We start from the raw sequence: 17419 nt of genomic DNA, 5'->3' as shown, positions 1-17419 counted from the left end.
CTGCCAGTATGACAATAATTATCAAATCTTGTTAAGTTGCAATAAACAGACAGCAGTATTTTCAAAAATCTTAAGATTTCTTTAAAAAGCTGAGGCATCTTTTTAACCCACAGTTCATGTATATCCAAACAATACAATTTTTAAACTAGTATGCCAAACATTGAAGCACATGAAGGAGACCTATTGCTTGCATCTATGACGGGGATTTAATGTAATAAAAACTTAATTTAAACACTGTAAAATGAGGCAACAACTGAATCTGTCATGAAGTCTCCTGACATATACACATCAATGACCAAAGAAAGAAATGGATGAATGCTAAACCTCTGACACACTGTTGGGTTAGGGCCAACTATGACAGAATTAGTGATGTAACTGTGCTTTCACACTGAAATAATGAATCCTCTAAGTCAAGCAATCAGTCTTCAAAGTTATCAAGTTTCAGTATTAAGAAAGCTTTCTGAGCAACTACAATGTTGAATTGCTTCGTGCTGCTCCAAGGGAAGCAAACATTATTAAAGTCACATTTCTGTTCTTTGCCATATTTCTGATTAAAACCCAGAATAAAGAGAACTTGTATGAGCATTTGGATATGCCTAAGAAAAAATCTAATTACATTAAACAAAAAAAAAACTTTAAGAAAACTGAAATTATTCTTGTTATTTCTATACATAGATGTTCCACCCTTCATTACTTTAAAATCCAATTTAATACATGATTCTTATGCCTCTGTCAGCTATGAACATTTGTCCCACAAGCAGGATTATAAACTCGGTGTTAATTAATTGTTGATATATGTATTTTAGGACTGCAGTTACACAAGTGCATGGCTATCCTAATTATGTTTCTGGAAACAAAACCTGTATATGCAAAAGGGCCTATTTAATCATCTTAACTGATTTTAGCTTAACTTTGTTCAGCCTAAATCTAATTCAGGTAAAAAGAATGGATTTTGGTTCTTGGGAGAACATTCTAAAATTGCATACCTATTAAGATAACACACAGTTAAGATACAGTTATTAAGATATTATGATACTAAAATACCTTTTACTGTTTTACATACACTAAATTTAACATCATTAGATCTGCTGAGCAAATTCCTCTCTTGTCCTTTTCAGCAACAACTTTTCACATACATGGGAAAACAATCTGTATGAAGTAAAAAACCCACAGTATTCAAACTCTTAATTTCAAAATTTTAAAGAATGCATGAGGAAATTCTTACAAAACAAAATAGCTCCTCTTTTCTGACTAGAACAATGTGTAGACTTTCTTCTATTACATTTTTTTGAAATAAAGTCCTTTCATTAGAGTATGAGAAAGATGCATTAGGGAAATGACCAGAAAAAGCTTATTAACCGTAGCTAATAAAATAAGTCAGACTAAATCTTGTATTTCAATCTAAAGACTTTTTTTTATTTAGGTATAAAAATTATTCAAATGCCTCCATTTGAAAGGTGGGGTTTTTGTTTGGTTTTTTTTTGGAAAAAAGTCCACAAAATATTCAGAACTGATTACTTCAGAGTACATGACAATTACCTCTTCATCTTTATTACAGCTGGCATCATAGGAAACCAGAGCTTAATTTATTATAGGATAAGTAACATCACTGAGCCCACAGAAAAGAATGAGGGCATTAAATTATTCTGTCTCAAAATAATTACAAATGTTCAAGGTTTTTATTATTCTCATAGTATTAATTGCAAAATGTATTATTATTTCAATAGTCTTGGAAATTTTAATTCACTAATAATAATAAGAAGCTTATTAAGTCTTGAAATGTTATTGAAAGCAAAACTTAAAATACCTGACATTTCAGTGGCAGAGAAACAGTGGGATATTTTGAAATAGCTCTGCTATTGCCTTTTTCCTATAGCAAAAAGAAGCATGTGGCAAAATTCCTCACCAGAACAAAATAACTTTTTAGTGCCCCAATTCAAATTATTATTGGGGGGAAAATAATTATAAACATAACAAGTATTTTTCCACCAAAGCTAGTATTTTACTGAAAAATCTATTACAATGGAATTAGTTTTAATGAAAATAATTAATGGTAAAAAACCTGCAGATAATATAAATAAATTTGTTAACTATGTCCAAGTTTTTAAAAGCAAGTAGCAAAACTCAAGATATTCATTCTTTCTCATACGACCTCTAGAAAGCAGGTTACCTTCATTAAAATGGCAGTGAACTAGCCAAAGTTTTGGATAACTCATCACTACACCCACTTCTTCCAACCCAACCAAGTCCTCTCTCGTGTGGCATTTCCTTGCAGAAACCTACCCACCAGCTTATTTTAGCACAACATTGTCCTGGTATAACCCCAACTGTCAACAAAGCCCCACACAGTCACTGTCTCACTCACTCCCCCTTCCAGTGGAATAAGGGAGAGAATCAGAAGAGTAACAGTGAGAAAACTCATGGGTTGAGTTAAAGACAGTTTAATAGGAAAAGCTACAGCTGCACACGCAAGCAAAGCAGGACAAGGAATTGATTCACCACTTCCCACTGGCAGGCAGCTGTTCAGCCGTCTCCAGGAAAGTAAGGCTCCATCATGTGTAATGGTAACTTGGGAAGACAAGCACCATCACTCCCAGCATCCACCTTTCCTCCTTCTTCCCCCAGATTTACATACTGAGCATGACATCCTATGGCATGGGATATCCCTTAGGTCAATTGGGGTCAGCTGCCCTGGCTGTGTCCCTCCCCAACTCCTTGTGCCCCCATAGCTTCCTTTCTTGATGGGGTGAGGAGCAGAACAGGCCTTGGCTCTGTGCAAGCACTGCTCAGCAGTAACTAGAATCCCTGTATGATCAACCCTGTTTCCAGCACAAATCCAAACCACAGCCCCATATTAGCTACTGTGAAGAAAAATAGCTCTACCCCAGCCAAAACCAGCACAAATATGAAAGAAGCAAAGGCAAGCCTGGACAAGCGAAGGAAATTACAAGCCCCTGCTGTGCCAGAGCAAAGAAAAAAGCAATACGAATAGCTGCCCAGTTGTGCTCACTAGGGCTACCCATCCTAGTGGAAACTGCTCTTTTGGGGTTCACACACCTCTCACCATCTCACTAGTGCTTACTTTTCCTTTTTCCTTTTCTCTGGCAGTGTTCTCCACACTTGCAATCCCCTTCACCAACTTATTTAAAATTACTGAGCCACTCATCAAACAGCCATTCACTAAAGATATGGGTTAGGGTTAGGGTTAGAACACAGATTTGAGGGCATGGCATTTTAAATAGGTGAACAATTGCATCCACAATAAACTCAAAGAATTAATGCAAACCTAGGAAGGCATGAAAAGCAGTGATACTGCTGTAATATCGCCTGTTATTGCAACACTGTTGTGGCGCAGCTTTCATATCAATGTTCTGAACTGGAAGAACCTTGAAGCACACACAACAGCTTTACAGCCAGAGTACAGAATTCTGCCTTAATTTTTCATGGACAAGGCTTTCCAAATAACAAATATGAAGTTATTGCATTGCTTTTCTCAGAATTCTATACAACTACATTGTATTGATTATTTCTGGAGCATGCAGTGTTACTAAAGTTAGCCCTGTGAATTAATGATGTTCATATCAAATGAGGTTCTGTTCATTCAGAAATATTAGACTAATATTTTGCTCTGTTGTCCTTCTGTCTAAATACCTCAAATAGTCCTAAATATATGAGAACTATTTAGACATTTATAGTAAGTCAAAAGGTCAAATAGTTTGTGGATATGAATGGAGAGGTCCCGCAGGTTTCAGGGAACTGTACAATGAGACTATAAATTCCTTGGTTATGTTGAATATTTGCAGTGAGATTGCCTCCTACAGGATGCCCAAATTTTTTTTACTGCAAAAGGAGATGACTGCGGAGAGGGAGAGTAGGAGCACATGCTGGTTTCCAGCCTGCCTGACAGGCTAGAGGGAATTATCATCTGATCTGTTATTATCTCCAACAACATGCAAATTTTAGGCAAAACTCTGCAACTCCTCTGACATCTAAACACCTGTCCTGGGTTCAGCAGTAGCAGTCACGTTTTTCCTTTGTGTTAACTAGTGCAGTGCTGTGTTTTGACTTCTAGCTTGAGAACAGTGTTGGTGAAGCCGATGTTTTCGGTTGTTGCTAAGTGATGTTTACCCTGACCAAGGACTCTGTGAGGCTCATGCTCTGCCAGGGAGGAGGGGAGGCTGTGAGGAAGCAGAGACGGGGCGCCTGACCCGGGCTAGCCGGGGAGGTATTCCATACCACAGCACGTCATGGCCGGGGTGGGGGGTAACTGGGAGTTACCCGGAAGGACACGGGCTTCCGGGTGGAACTCGCTTTCTTGGCCGGTGGTATCGTATTCTCTTCCCTTGTTATTTTCCCTTATCATTGTTTTAGCTGATAGTAGCAGTGGTGATTTGTGTTGTACATTGGTTGCTGGACTGTTCTTGTCTCAACCCGTAGGAGTTGCACTCTCTCGATCCTCCTCCCCGTTCCTCTGGGAGCGGGAAAGGGGAGAGCCCCGGTGCGGGGGGGGGGGGGGGAGACGGACACGGACCTCGATTGTTGTCAGCTCGGCACCACTCACTGGGAGTAAGTGAACAAGTTACATGACTGGGTTTAAACCACGACAACACCTAACTCCGTTTTGGTTTGGGATCTATCTGCATCTCAGAAATTTTATTGGTGCTTTCAGCTATCCTAAAAAGCTCATCTTTTACTTTAATATGTAATATACTGTATATGTATACCATAAAGATGAAAAGTGTTCTTTTCCCTTTAGCAGAATGAGTCCCACAACATCTAGACAAAGGCCCGGGGCCTCTTCACTCTGTCTTCTGTAATGTCCTCACTGATTTTTTTTACAGATTTAGCTATTATCCCAGCTTGCTACCACCATGTGAAAAGATGGATGAACAGCTTCCAGTGTAGATGCCACAGATGTCCCACTCCATAGATCACCCAGTAAGATGACCCAGATGTCATCCCACATTGCCTGGAGCCTGTGAAACCAGTCTCACTCCAGCAGCAGAAAGCTATGTCAGAATAATAATCAGATCGCATTATTAGTCATGACTGGGGGGAGTTAAAACTTATAACAGTGGTTTATGAAACTCCTAATGAGCTCTTTGCTGTCTCAAAAAAGAAACTAGCCTGCTGACTTCAAGAATCACACCAGCCTATATTAGATATGTAGCTGACAATTGCTACACAGCGGAATGGGGGCTTTTTCTGTAGTTCTTGCACGTGTACATCAGAACTGTATAATAATCAAAAGTCAGCCATCCAAACTCTAACTAAAATGACAGATAGAATGAATATCTGAAAGGACACATGAATTGTACCCAGGCAAGTCTTCCTAACATCTTTTCTAACATGACAAAATAGAAAGCTGTAGAGTCTTACTCCAGAGGGGTTTAGTGAAGAGAACCTTGCACATCTGCTTGCAAATTTAAACCTGATCAACTTTAGCCTCCAAGGGGAAATATAATCTTTCCTTCTTCCTTTTACTGGCTTATGTATCCCCTATCCTCAGCACCATAATAACTATCTCTTCAGAGGAACTGAATAGCTTATTCTGTAACCTGTACGTTTTGGAGTTCAGTACAAATGTTCTACTTAAGTTTTTCTGATCATTAAATAAAGAGGAAACAGCTGCTTAAAAGGCAATAAAGTTTTTGGATATGAGATTAAGAATGAAAGACTACATGAATTTTTATAAAGAATAACCGTTAAGAAGCTACTTTTTTGTTATCTACACTCGAGGCTGATGATTTGGAAATGCATCATGTTATATAGCTGCAAGAGTCGCAGTCCAAAGCTTCATTCCACCACAGGTGGATAGACTTTTTTGTGAGACAAGTGTAACTGATCTCAGGAGACCCACAGGATAGTAAATCAGCACCTTTAATTATACTATCAACTATTGTGACATTCTCAAGCAAAAGAATTGCCAAAACAATGGAAATTTCATAGTCTCTCAAGATGAATATTGAGAACAATCAGTTACAAGTCTTTTAATTGGTATTGGCACACGCTTTAAATGAAAATCATGATGAGCTTATGACAAAGGAAATGTTACTGGTATAAGGGATTCAGGGATATGCAAGGAAATTCAGCTGTAGCTAGAAAGACTGACACTATTACTAAAGTTTTTCTTTACAACCAAGAAATACAAACCAAGAACAAGAGGAGAAAGAACTGAACCACCTTACAAATTGACAGGTCTGTTACCGAGCCTGGTGAAAAGTTTGTGTTAAAGCCTAGTTGTCTGAATAGCCCTAACACAAGAAGGCACTTAGTAACAGACAATTAACCGCTATTTGTATGGTGTCATTCTAATGAGGTCCACTCAATACTTTAAAGATATATGTATAGATTTATCAAAGGTATTTAGATGCCTCAGGTGATGTGTTTCATTAGCACCTAATAAAGGCTCATACAAATATACCTTAGTCAAGTAAACTTAGTAGGTTCTTACCCTCTCATTTTTTATCAAATCCCACCCCATTTTAATTTTAAACTAAAAAAGTCCTTATATTTCTTATTCTGATGAGAAGGTTAAGAATGAAGATAGAAGGAAAATGAAGACATGCTAGTTTATATATACACATACACACTACAGTTTATATATACATAAAAAGTCGATTTGCATTTAAAAAAATGCATGTTGATGAAAAATTAATCACACTGTTTTTCTCATGATTCTTGTGAAATGGAAACCCTGTCTTTATAATGTACAGTATAAACCAAGGCCAATACAGGAATTTTGAAAGTTTTCTTTGCTTCATGTTATTTTGGGTGATATATACCTTGCTTCAAACTTTCATGTCCTTATGTTGCCCATCATGGTCTTGAGCAAACCCTTTTATCAGTCAGTATTAACAGAAGCAATGGTGGGCTGGGAGTTTGGTCCTTAGTATGAAGGATGTGTTCAATTGCTGCTGGTCAAAATCCTAGCAGCAGTCTGACACAGCCCAATAGACTAAAGATGTCATTAACCTGAAAACCATTAATATATTCTCCCTTTGGTATTTTCTAAATTACTGTATTTGGATAGCATTCCAGACTATCCAAAAATATGTCTTGAAAATGTAAACTAAAAAAAAAAAAAAATCAACTTATGTGGAAGCATGCTTTTGAATTTAAAGTAAATAAATATTGCTTTGTGAGCCATGGAATATTTATTTTAGTTGTGTTTTATACTTTGTTGTTTTATACTTTTAGTTTGATTGGGTTTGGCTGATGGGATTACAGGAAGGGAAAATTACTTTACTGCCGTTTCAAAGACATGTCAGTGCTTCCCTGCCCTTTGAATTCTTCTGCAAGTGCCATCAAGTTTAAGTTATGCTCATTCATAAGATGTGCAACAGTTCAGTTGCTTGTCAGCCTTGCCAACGTATGCAGCAGTGGGACAGCCGGCAGGATGACTCTTGGAACCAACATGAAGAATGATGGCAGTCAAAGGAGATGCAAGAGGTTATGGCTTACTCTGGTAAGCGCATGGGGATATGTTACATTCCATGTGGCGTACACAGGACTAAGTCGCACAGCTATGTGTTCATACCTGAGTTTTGCATGTTTTGTTTGGGTGAACTACATTTTTAAAAATCAAAACAAGTGAAAGAAGTGGAAAGTAGAATGTGTAAGATAATGTAGAAAGAAACCTATAATGTGAGCAAAATGTTTTGGAGCTTTTTTGCATAAAAAATATCATTGTATACCTTATACATCTTCCTTGAGTTAACTGCATGTTATCTAGATAATTTAATTAGTCAGTGTAGTAGATTTGCTTGTTTATTTATACCCCCAGCAATAGTAAAAAATGCTTTCCTCTGAAATACCTAAGAGTATTGCTTAAGCAGTCAGGGGGGACTTTCCTATTAACTCATGTTCTTTAAAGCCTGCAGTCCTAATGTCCTACTTCTCCACCATACACAATGCATGGATAAGGCAGTGAGTGCTCAGCATTACTGTAATGTAGATGCCAGGTAAGTTCAGTGTGGAATGTTTGTCCTTGCAGCCGTGTTTGCTTGCAGAATGCTGCTTTGCTGAGATTATCCTACCTTCAGTGCATGTTTCACACAGTGCACTCAGGCCTGCGCAGGCAAGGACACACCTGCAGCTTGCTGCTGTATTACTAAGCTGCTGCTGCTGCTTGCTGCTGGCTGGCAGATGAATGAAGCCCTGAGCTTTCCACAGCAGTTAAGCAAGACAGATCTGAGAACTCCCGGTGCTGCACGTAAATTTAGATTATGGTGCTCACGAAGCAGTCAAAAATGGGGATGAATTTTACCATGAGCCTCACAAAAAAAAGCAATGGAATTTCAATTTAGTTTATTTCCTGATACTGGAAACAGAGATAATAAAATATCATCATAGGAAATCTGAATCCTAGGAATATGCTCCTACATCAGAACAAAGACTGCAAACACTGCTCCAACAGGCTAGCCTGATGGCCACTTCGGTCCCATCTCCATAAATAGTCTGTTACCTGTTGTCATGTGTGGGGACCATACATCTCCACCAATGCCCAAAGCCAATTCTGCTACTGTGTAGATAAGAGGGAAATGCTTTACTGATGCCATTTGTGGTTTGTGAAGGCTCTGAACCATGAAATTTTATTGCTGTTATTTTAGTAAGAACTCCAAGTATCCAGAAACAATCCAGACTTTTTAAAATTCCTGTTGAAACTTAAGCCCTATGACATGAATACAACAGGCTTTAAACAGAATGTACAGAGAAAATTTTCCTCTTAGACTCTGTAATTTTCCTGATGTTATTTGTAAGGACAACTTGTCCTTGTACTCAAAAAAGATGGGATCATCACAAGGGACCCAGAAATCAACGGTGAATTTAAACTCAAGTATTACCCAAGAGAAACATCCTGTTACCAGTTTTACCATCTGTTTCCTTTCTACATGATGCTCAAAGAGACAGAAAAGGAATCTATTAAGCAAAACACATATTTACTATTTCTTATGATGAGATAAAAAACTTTACCAAAACATGTCTTCAAAAGCTGCAACAGTAGAATGTATTTTGAAGCCTAAAGCAAAGAAAGTGTTAATTAACACACAGAATATAAATGGTAATAAAATGACAGTGCAGAAGAGAGGAAATTCTGTAGTTCCCACTTTACCATGGTACGTCACAGCACTCAATCTCAGGAACTGAAGGGCATGATAGAAAAAAAAATCTTATGCCCTACAGTTCTGGGAAAAATAAAAGAAGTTGCCTACAGCAAATCCTCTGAGCTGGTCTCATATTTAACCCTCAGACGGTTTAACAGCCATGGCTAATGGTCAGATCAGGAAAGCCATAGCTCTCAGTGCACTGCCTGCCAAACAGAAGGCTGCAGAAGGTAATTAGCCAATCTTGCAATATTTAGCTGGGGGTTTATGGGAACAAATATGGTTGGTATGACTTACTATGACCTTAATGCTGCAATCCGGTCTTTAACTTCTGTAACTGTATTCCATTATGTAAATTTGTTTTGTAAGTAACTGCATTTTTTTTTTTCTAGAGCTCGTCAAATGATAAGCCTGAACACATTGCAACACCAAGAAGGATAAAAGATCTGAAAAAGAGGTGAATTTGTTCAGAGTTATGTACCAAGTGCAGAACTCCTCAGTATAGGTGAAAAGTTTTACCTGGACAGGAATAAACATATCAAATGCACACTAAAAAGAAAACCTTTTCTAATATATAGAACCAAAGAAAGAGCTAGCAACAGATATTTAAGATTTCCTATTTATTCTTGTTATGTTTATTTTGCTAATATTTAAATTGATAATAATTTTGAGGAAGGAATAGGATCTGGTATGAAGCCATGAACCCATATCAGAGACAGAATTTCATTTTAAAGCTGGGATTTCTCTGTCCTCTGTTTTCCTCTGGGCGCTGAAGCTCAAAACCAGCCATGTACTACTAACAGCAAAGATGTTCCAAAGAACCAGCGACAACAAAACTGCCATGCAAAATGAATTTTTAATACTGTTCTTACTGAGCCAGGACATGGATGCCTGTGGAAATGGCCTTAAAGTTAAGAGGGATTGGGATTGTGCATGTTTGACAGAAGATTTCTCTTCCAAAGGAGACTATTTGGTGCAGGATTCTGTGGACAAATAGAAAACTCTTGAACTCTTCCTAATTCAATGCCTACAGCCCAAGCAAGTGTCAGGAAAGGTATATAAACCAAGGCAGAAAAATAATTTATTGCTATGTTAGATATGGTTTTCAGGTAAGTGAGATAGAAATGAAAACTTTTTCCCTTTGTTTTGGGTTCCTTGATTAGATAGTTCTTCCTTATTTCCAGCTATATATTTAGCAAATTTAGCAAAGAAGGTCAATGGACCAACTTTTATGTAAAAGGCTACCCATATGCACTCAGCTAAGCAGTAAGGACTTACGAGATGAAGATGTAAGCTGAAAGCTTTGAGCTGAAAGCTTTGTTTCACTTGGAATGTAGAAAGAAAATGCAGCTGACGGACATGTGATCCCTGAGCACCCAAAAAGGTTTCAGTCTTCCCATGAGGCGGGCAGTGAGTCTTTGGAGGTGTTATCCTGATGGCTGTGATTTTGGTCAGTCAGGTTACACATTTATTCTCCTAAATAAATTCTCTGTTTTAGCAAATGGGCTGTAACCTGCTCACTCTTTTTAAAGTCTCACACCTCACTTCTTGAGTGAGGGTAATGGTATGTCACCTGCTCCAACTGTATTCTGGCAGAAGTAAACAGCAAAAAATAAACCTTCTGAGACAATAAATGTTTAATCAACCATGGTTTCGGAAGACACTGGAACTAATCCCACACTGCATGGTCTCAACCCCCTGGAAACAGTGCTAAATAAAGCTATTCCTATTTGCCTGTTCAGACTCCTACCAAAAATAAAGACTTGTGACTTTAGGGGAATGGAAGTAACTTCAAGGGAAAGAACCCGAACTCCATAATCCAGCATATTGAAATACTGGATTTTATGGAAATGGAGAGAGTTTGGGAGAAAAGACTAGATGGGTAAGAAGTTACTATCACTACAAAATTTACTGGATAATTTGAGCAAAACCAAGATTATGATCAGTTCTAGTCTGAACATGCTGCTAAAATGCTCTGTGGAAGATAACTCCTGGAGAGAGAATACTTACTTGTTTAGTGAAGATTACTGGGGATGAGACTTCTCAGCAAGAAGAGATCATTCATTTTTGATGAAAACCAAAAAATTTACTGAATTTGCAAAGGATTCTACAATCACCCTTCAAACCACCTGCTCCTGCACTTCTGCTGAGTCTGTCCTAAGAAAACAGAGAAACACAATTGCTTATGTAACTGCCTGTAAAAGAGGAGACAGAAAACAGTGCAAAGCATCAGAAGGGACCAACTGGGGCAAAGGTGCCTCCTAGACAGTTTTTGTTCCAAGTGACTAAATTGGCAACTGCTTGATTTCTGTTACCAGGAGGGCCTGAATGGCTACTGTTTGGCTTAAGCTAGTGTAAGAGGAACAAGAAGTGAAGGCTTGTACCCGAAAAGTTCTGCAGAATCAACAGCCTCAGAAACTGAGTTCTAAACAGCATCATGTTGCAGCAGATCTCCCATGGCAAATCACCTTGACAGCACCAGCATTTAATTTCTCATTGATTCAGCTTGCTTGTGTTTCAACACCTCTCCCTGTTACCAAGGCTAGAAATTAAAACTAAGGAGAGTAACATCTATTTGTTTAGCTTTGTTTCTGGGCAAAAGAAGCGAGTAACCACACAAGAGAAACTGCTGTGATTTCTCCTTTTAGAGAGAATCTCCAGTGTCAATTACATGTGCAACTTTTCACACAGTGAATAACAGGGGGGACAGACTGGTTTTCACAGTTTTGTTGAGGTGGGATAGTTTGTTCTTACCAAATTGAATTTGAGCTTGCTCATTTGCAGAGGTGAAGAGTTTGCCATCTAGATGGGTAGAAAACAAAAGAGGAGTAGGAAGAATAATATTTGCCATGACAACACTCTGCCTGGGAAGGTCACACTGGATTTTTTTCCCCAACTCACCCTTCTTCTTTGACACCAAGACTAAAAGAAGAAATATAAAATTCAAACATTTTTTCTCTCAGATACATAATCTAAATAATTAAGGTACCTACAGCACTTGATTCCCACGTAAAAATGATCTCATGATAATTTTTATAGAGAACTCATGCATCATGATTGCTGAAGTACATACATCAATGCATTATTCATGACCACAAATTGCTCATACCATCTTACTCTCAAATGACCCTTATTATTTGGGACATTCCTCATTTTGTATTCACATTCATCTCTATCCCATACTGAGATTACCATCTGGTCATTTTTTTCTTTACTGACTCAGGTACTTTCTTATAAAACTCATTTAAAGCTGAGGACTAACCAATTCTCTCAAATAACCTCCCTAAATAAAAATAAATATACTGTCTGTGATTACAAATGAAAGAAAATGGTAGGTATTTAAAGATTCTACAGTAGTGTTAGAACAAAGACAAGGTTAATATAACCAGTATTTGTTTCTATAATAAATCTTCCCATTAATTTTTGATGTTCATAACAAAGCAAAAATGAGATCCACTAATAAGATATATCAAATTATAGATAAATCTACATGTGCAACCTTTAACCTACACAATATATAAATGTGAACAAATCATTAGCCAAGAAAATTATAATGATCAAATGACATGAAACTAAATTCATGTAGTTACTTGAGACAGCAATGTAGAGCAGATAATACAGTATTTATAACTCCAAGCTGCTGTCAACAGCATCATCTAGGGGACTACACACAAGGGAGGACCATACTCAAAATTTCTTTTTACTACCCCAAATAAAATTCTCATTTTATTCTTTTTTTTTTTTTTTTTTTTCCTCTCTGAAAAAGTCAGCACATCCACAGCAGCAGACCTGGATGGACTTTATCACTTATAATTCACTACACTCAAAGAATCCATTTGCTCACACTGCATTTCTGCCCCTTTTTGTACACTTTTTAGCAACTTTCTAGCAATCTGCTTGCAGGCAGGACAAGTATACCAGGACCACAGAAGAAAGAAATAGATTGCTAGTAAAAGAACATTCACAAGCTGGAAAAAGGAATATATAGAGCTTAAAAATGGCCTTTCTCTTCCTTGCAACAAAAGCTCCTACTCTTGCAAGAAAACCCACCAAACCGCACCATGTTGAATCCTGGGAACACAGAGTTTTATTTCTGCATCTGACTTTCAAGTTTTAATATACCTGTATCTTGTGTAAACCAATATAGAAAGGTGAGTAAATTGCTGAGTCACAAGAAAACTTTTTATGAGGGTTGAGGAAGATGTAATGAATTTAAGCAGGGGGTCACGGCTGAAAGTTTTGGAATTTCTGTGACGAAGAGACACAGGTGTTACAGCTTCCAGGACTGATGCTTCCTTAAAACTATGCTTTCCTATTGACAAAATCAATGGTCATAAGAGAGGGTTTTGTCCCTGCTACTTGTGTGTATTCCAGAAGTTTTAACCTGTTAAACCATTCAGCTTTCTGCCAATTAATTTTTTTGCAAAACTGTGTGTTAATTTGCCTTTGCTTTTCTTAAAATATCCATATAATGTATCATAGCTGAATTATTTTAATCACAGTTTTAAAAGTGCATTAAAACCTTGCCTTGCTTATGCCTTTATACCATCAGTTCTGCAACAAAGCCAGCTCCTTCAAAGAAAAAGTATTTCCTCCATGGGAGTGAGAATTCTCCAGCACCATCTATAATGATCAGTCCTACCTGCCAGCTACTGTGGAAGTGTATGAGAGATGTGCAGGTCTTCAACCTCAACAGTCACTGTTGTATTTCATCACATGAAACACCATCTGCCAGATCATAGCTTGAAAATGGAGGAAAAAGGGGAGCATAAGCACTAACTACAATTATTGCTGAGAACTGGAACATTATTTGAATCAATGAATTTGAGGGTTTGTTTTTCATAAACTCAGGAAAGCTTTATGAAAAGTAAGTCATAAAGGACAATTTTCAACCAATATTAATTAGTATTTCTTTAGAAATTGTTTCAATAGCTCTGCAATTGAAGTTCATGTGTATGCTTCGTCACTGCCTCCTGCAGCATAATTAATCTTTTTTCTCTGCAAAATTATGAATGTTTTGGTCACCTTGTTCTTGCCTTTGCCCTTCCCATTCTCCCCTGCTAGCATCCTCAATGTTGTTCAGTACTTGAAGTTCAAGCTCATCATTATAAGGAATATTATTAAAAGCTTTGCCTGGGATTCCTACTTCAGATTTCTCAGTTCGATTAATAGAAAATAATCAGTCTCGAACTCTCCCTCTCTGGTGATTTAGTTAATTAATGGGTAGAAGCAGCACAAATAATTTCTACATCAATGTACTTATTGTTTTAAAAATTACGTGAAAATTAGTCCCTTACTAGATGATTAGGTTTTTAGATCTGCTAATGAACAACAATAGTCTGCCATTGCCACCTTCTAATTTACTTTTAATCACCAGCTAAATAACAAAGAAGTGTCTTTTAAAATAATTAAGACTACATATCAGGTCTCTGTAGGATGTCAACAATAAAGGGGTTAACGATGCACCCAGTCATCATGGAAATAATCAAAAAATGGCTTGCTTTAAACAATGCAGAACAATTCTCACTATCTAATGCATCTGTGCCAGAAAATTGCCACAGAAAGTTTACAACATTTTTCATTCCGTAGAGATCACACACACAAAATAATGATGGAAATCACCTACGTAACACGGCAAAGATTTAAACTGAAATATATGTGAAGCAGCTACTTTCCTCTGACTAGACAGAACTGTCTCAGTATCCTATTATGACCTAAGCTGCAACAACATGACACAATAAGAGATTCCTAACCAAATACAGCACTTGGAGGCTTGTAACATTTTTTTTCTCTCATAACATTAACATCTTCCCGCACTTATCTTCCTTAGAGCTTTAAAGAAGAAAATTTGAAGAACTGAAAATTAGGTTCCCAGATCTTAATTCCAGAGTGATTTTTAAAAGTATCTGCAATAGAGAAAACTAAATGTATTCTGGGATGCAAAGGGGTAATAGTTCTGCTTTGAATGTATTAAGTTTTTTGTAGCAGTTAAGTGGGTATGATATTTACTGCCTTAAAACTAACTTATAGGATGCTCAGTGATTTTTTCCACAAAATATTTCATGTGCATGTGCACACATGTGTGCATCTCCTTTGATGCAGCCATCAAAGGACGAGGACAAAAGGGAGACTGTACAGAGATGCTATATCCTTTTGTTGAAAAAACAAACAAACAAAACCAGATGAAAAATACTCCACTCAGATGTTGATGTTGTCAGTGCGAGAGACTAACAGATAGTCAGAAGTTCTGGGAAGGGGAGGCAGGTACTGCACTTAAAATCACTAAAACATCTGTAGTATTTAGAATAGCATCCCACTGAACAGTAAATGCAGCAGAAAGCTTGCTTAAATTATTGACAAAAAAAGTAAATTGTCCCAAAAATTCTCTATTATGAAGCATCTAAACATGTATTGGCACTCCAGAGAGCTACTACAATCTACTGCATGTGCTCCCTTATGAGAACTGTCATTTCAAGCAGCACATGTTCTGGCTCATGTGAGCCAGAGTATGTAGAGCACTGTTAGGAGACTGGTAGAGGGCCATCTGTGCTCTGGTTAAGAAGACTTTATTTAAAGTGGAGAAAACAGATATAATTGCTCTCTTCACAGCTTCTATTTTCATTTGAAGAATAGCATATAAAAATAATGTAAAAGGGAGAGCTGGCAGCAGCCAAACAGTTAGCTTCATCCACCTTCTGATGAGTACAAGATGGCGCTTTGCACAACAGTGAATGACAGGAGTTAGACTACATGCTCTTGCCAGAATACCTTTCACATCTTCTACACTACCAGTCCTATCACACAATCTCATTCTGTCCTTCCTTCCTTATTTCCAGAGTTTTTCTTATTTTACACAAAGTATAGAAACTTCATGGTAAGAGATACCCTTGACTGTCTACGTTTGTACGATATATAAAAATACAGGCTGAATATCATATAGGCTCTCCAGGAACTAGAATAATAGGAACCAATACCATAATCACATTGACCAGGCCAGTTGAAACTAACTGTGGAAGTCCCAGTGTTGCAGCTTATTCCCTACTGTAGTACTCATCTGAATTTTACATTCACTGTGCACATTGTTTGCTCACTTTCATCTCATTAACTCTAATAAACACTCTTTTAACAATTTTCAGTAATTGCCTTGTTTTTGTGCTGGTTTTTTTTCTATTCTCTAAAGACTGTTAAATAGCCCATGCACAATACTGAAGTTAAACTGATGTTAATTTAGAAAACCTATTCCTAGAGTATCCCAGACCCAATTTGTGGTGTGTAAGAGAGACCTTCGCTTGTTTGCAGCTTGATGTCTCTATGTATCTAAATACATATTAGAGCCATTTCTCAGCCATATTGATTTATAAAAAACATTTTCCACTGTCACCAGAAGCTTTCAGAATTCTACAGGTTCTAGTGTTAGGGAGTTCTTCTGGTTTTTCTTCACTGGTCACTATTATTACTATCATTCCTCTACTGCAAAGACTAGCATGGTCTTAGTGCCTTATGACATACCAACCATACAAAATATGTCATAATTTTTTCATGTGTCTTAGAACCTTTTAAGTTCTTCTTTAATAGCGTCATTATTGAATGAAGTCTCTTTAAATGAAACTGCTCAACAATTCTAGAAAATAAATTTGCCTATTAGGTGTTATAACAGGCATTCAAGATACTAATTTTAAGCACCGGTTTTGCAAATCTTGACTCAGGTGTGTTTTATAAACACATGGGATTGCAGCTACAGAGCAATATACATACATAGCAATACCTGAAAGTGGAAGCTTTTTAAAAACTCTTTAATAAATAATATCTGGAAAAATACAGATCACAACTGTACCTAATTTATAGGCTGGTTTGCAGGATAAACTAGGTAATTCAAAGAGGTTTGCAATGCATATTTCACATAAAGATGGCTATTATTTAAAATGTAATGGAATATTCAGGGGTTTGTTCGGGAGTTTTTGCTCTATATATACTTTCAAAATACAAATACAGCTACATTTGAAAGATGAAAAAAATTAAAAACTTATAAACAAACCCTTGTGATGAAGAGGTTGACTCATCTCTGTGTGATGCATCTGTTTTCTTCAGGGACTTCAACAAGTAAAAAAAAAAGTCAACTTTGAAGTTACATGCACTTTGTCACCTTTCAACACACAGGATACAATTCTGACTATTCTATACTGGGATGCCTGAGGAACTTGTTCCTTTTTATTAATGAGTATCATTATGGTTATCACCCATTAACTTCACCCGTAAGGACACTCCAGAGGTGTTCTGTGTCTCTGATGAAAGGCAACATAAATTCAGAAGCA

Source organism: Pezoporus flaviventris, unplaced genomic scaffold (genome assembly GCF_033815535.1).
Source record: "Pezoporus flaviventris isolate CSIRO_AGI_PZ_B2104156 unplaced genomic scaffold, CSIRO_AGI_Pfla_v1 ptg000023l, whole genome shotgun sequence".
Classification (NCBI taxonomy): Eukaryota; Metazoa; Chordata; class Aves; order Psittaciformes; family Psittacidae; genus Pezoporus; species Pezoporus flaviventris.
Note: the sequence above shows the minus strand (reverse complement) of the source record.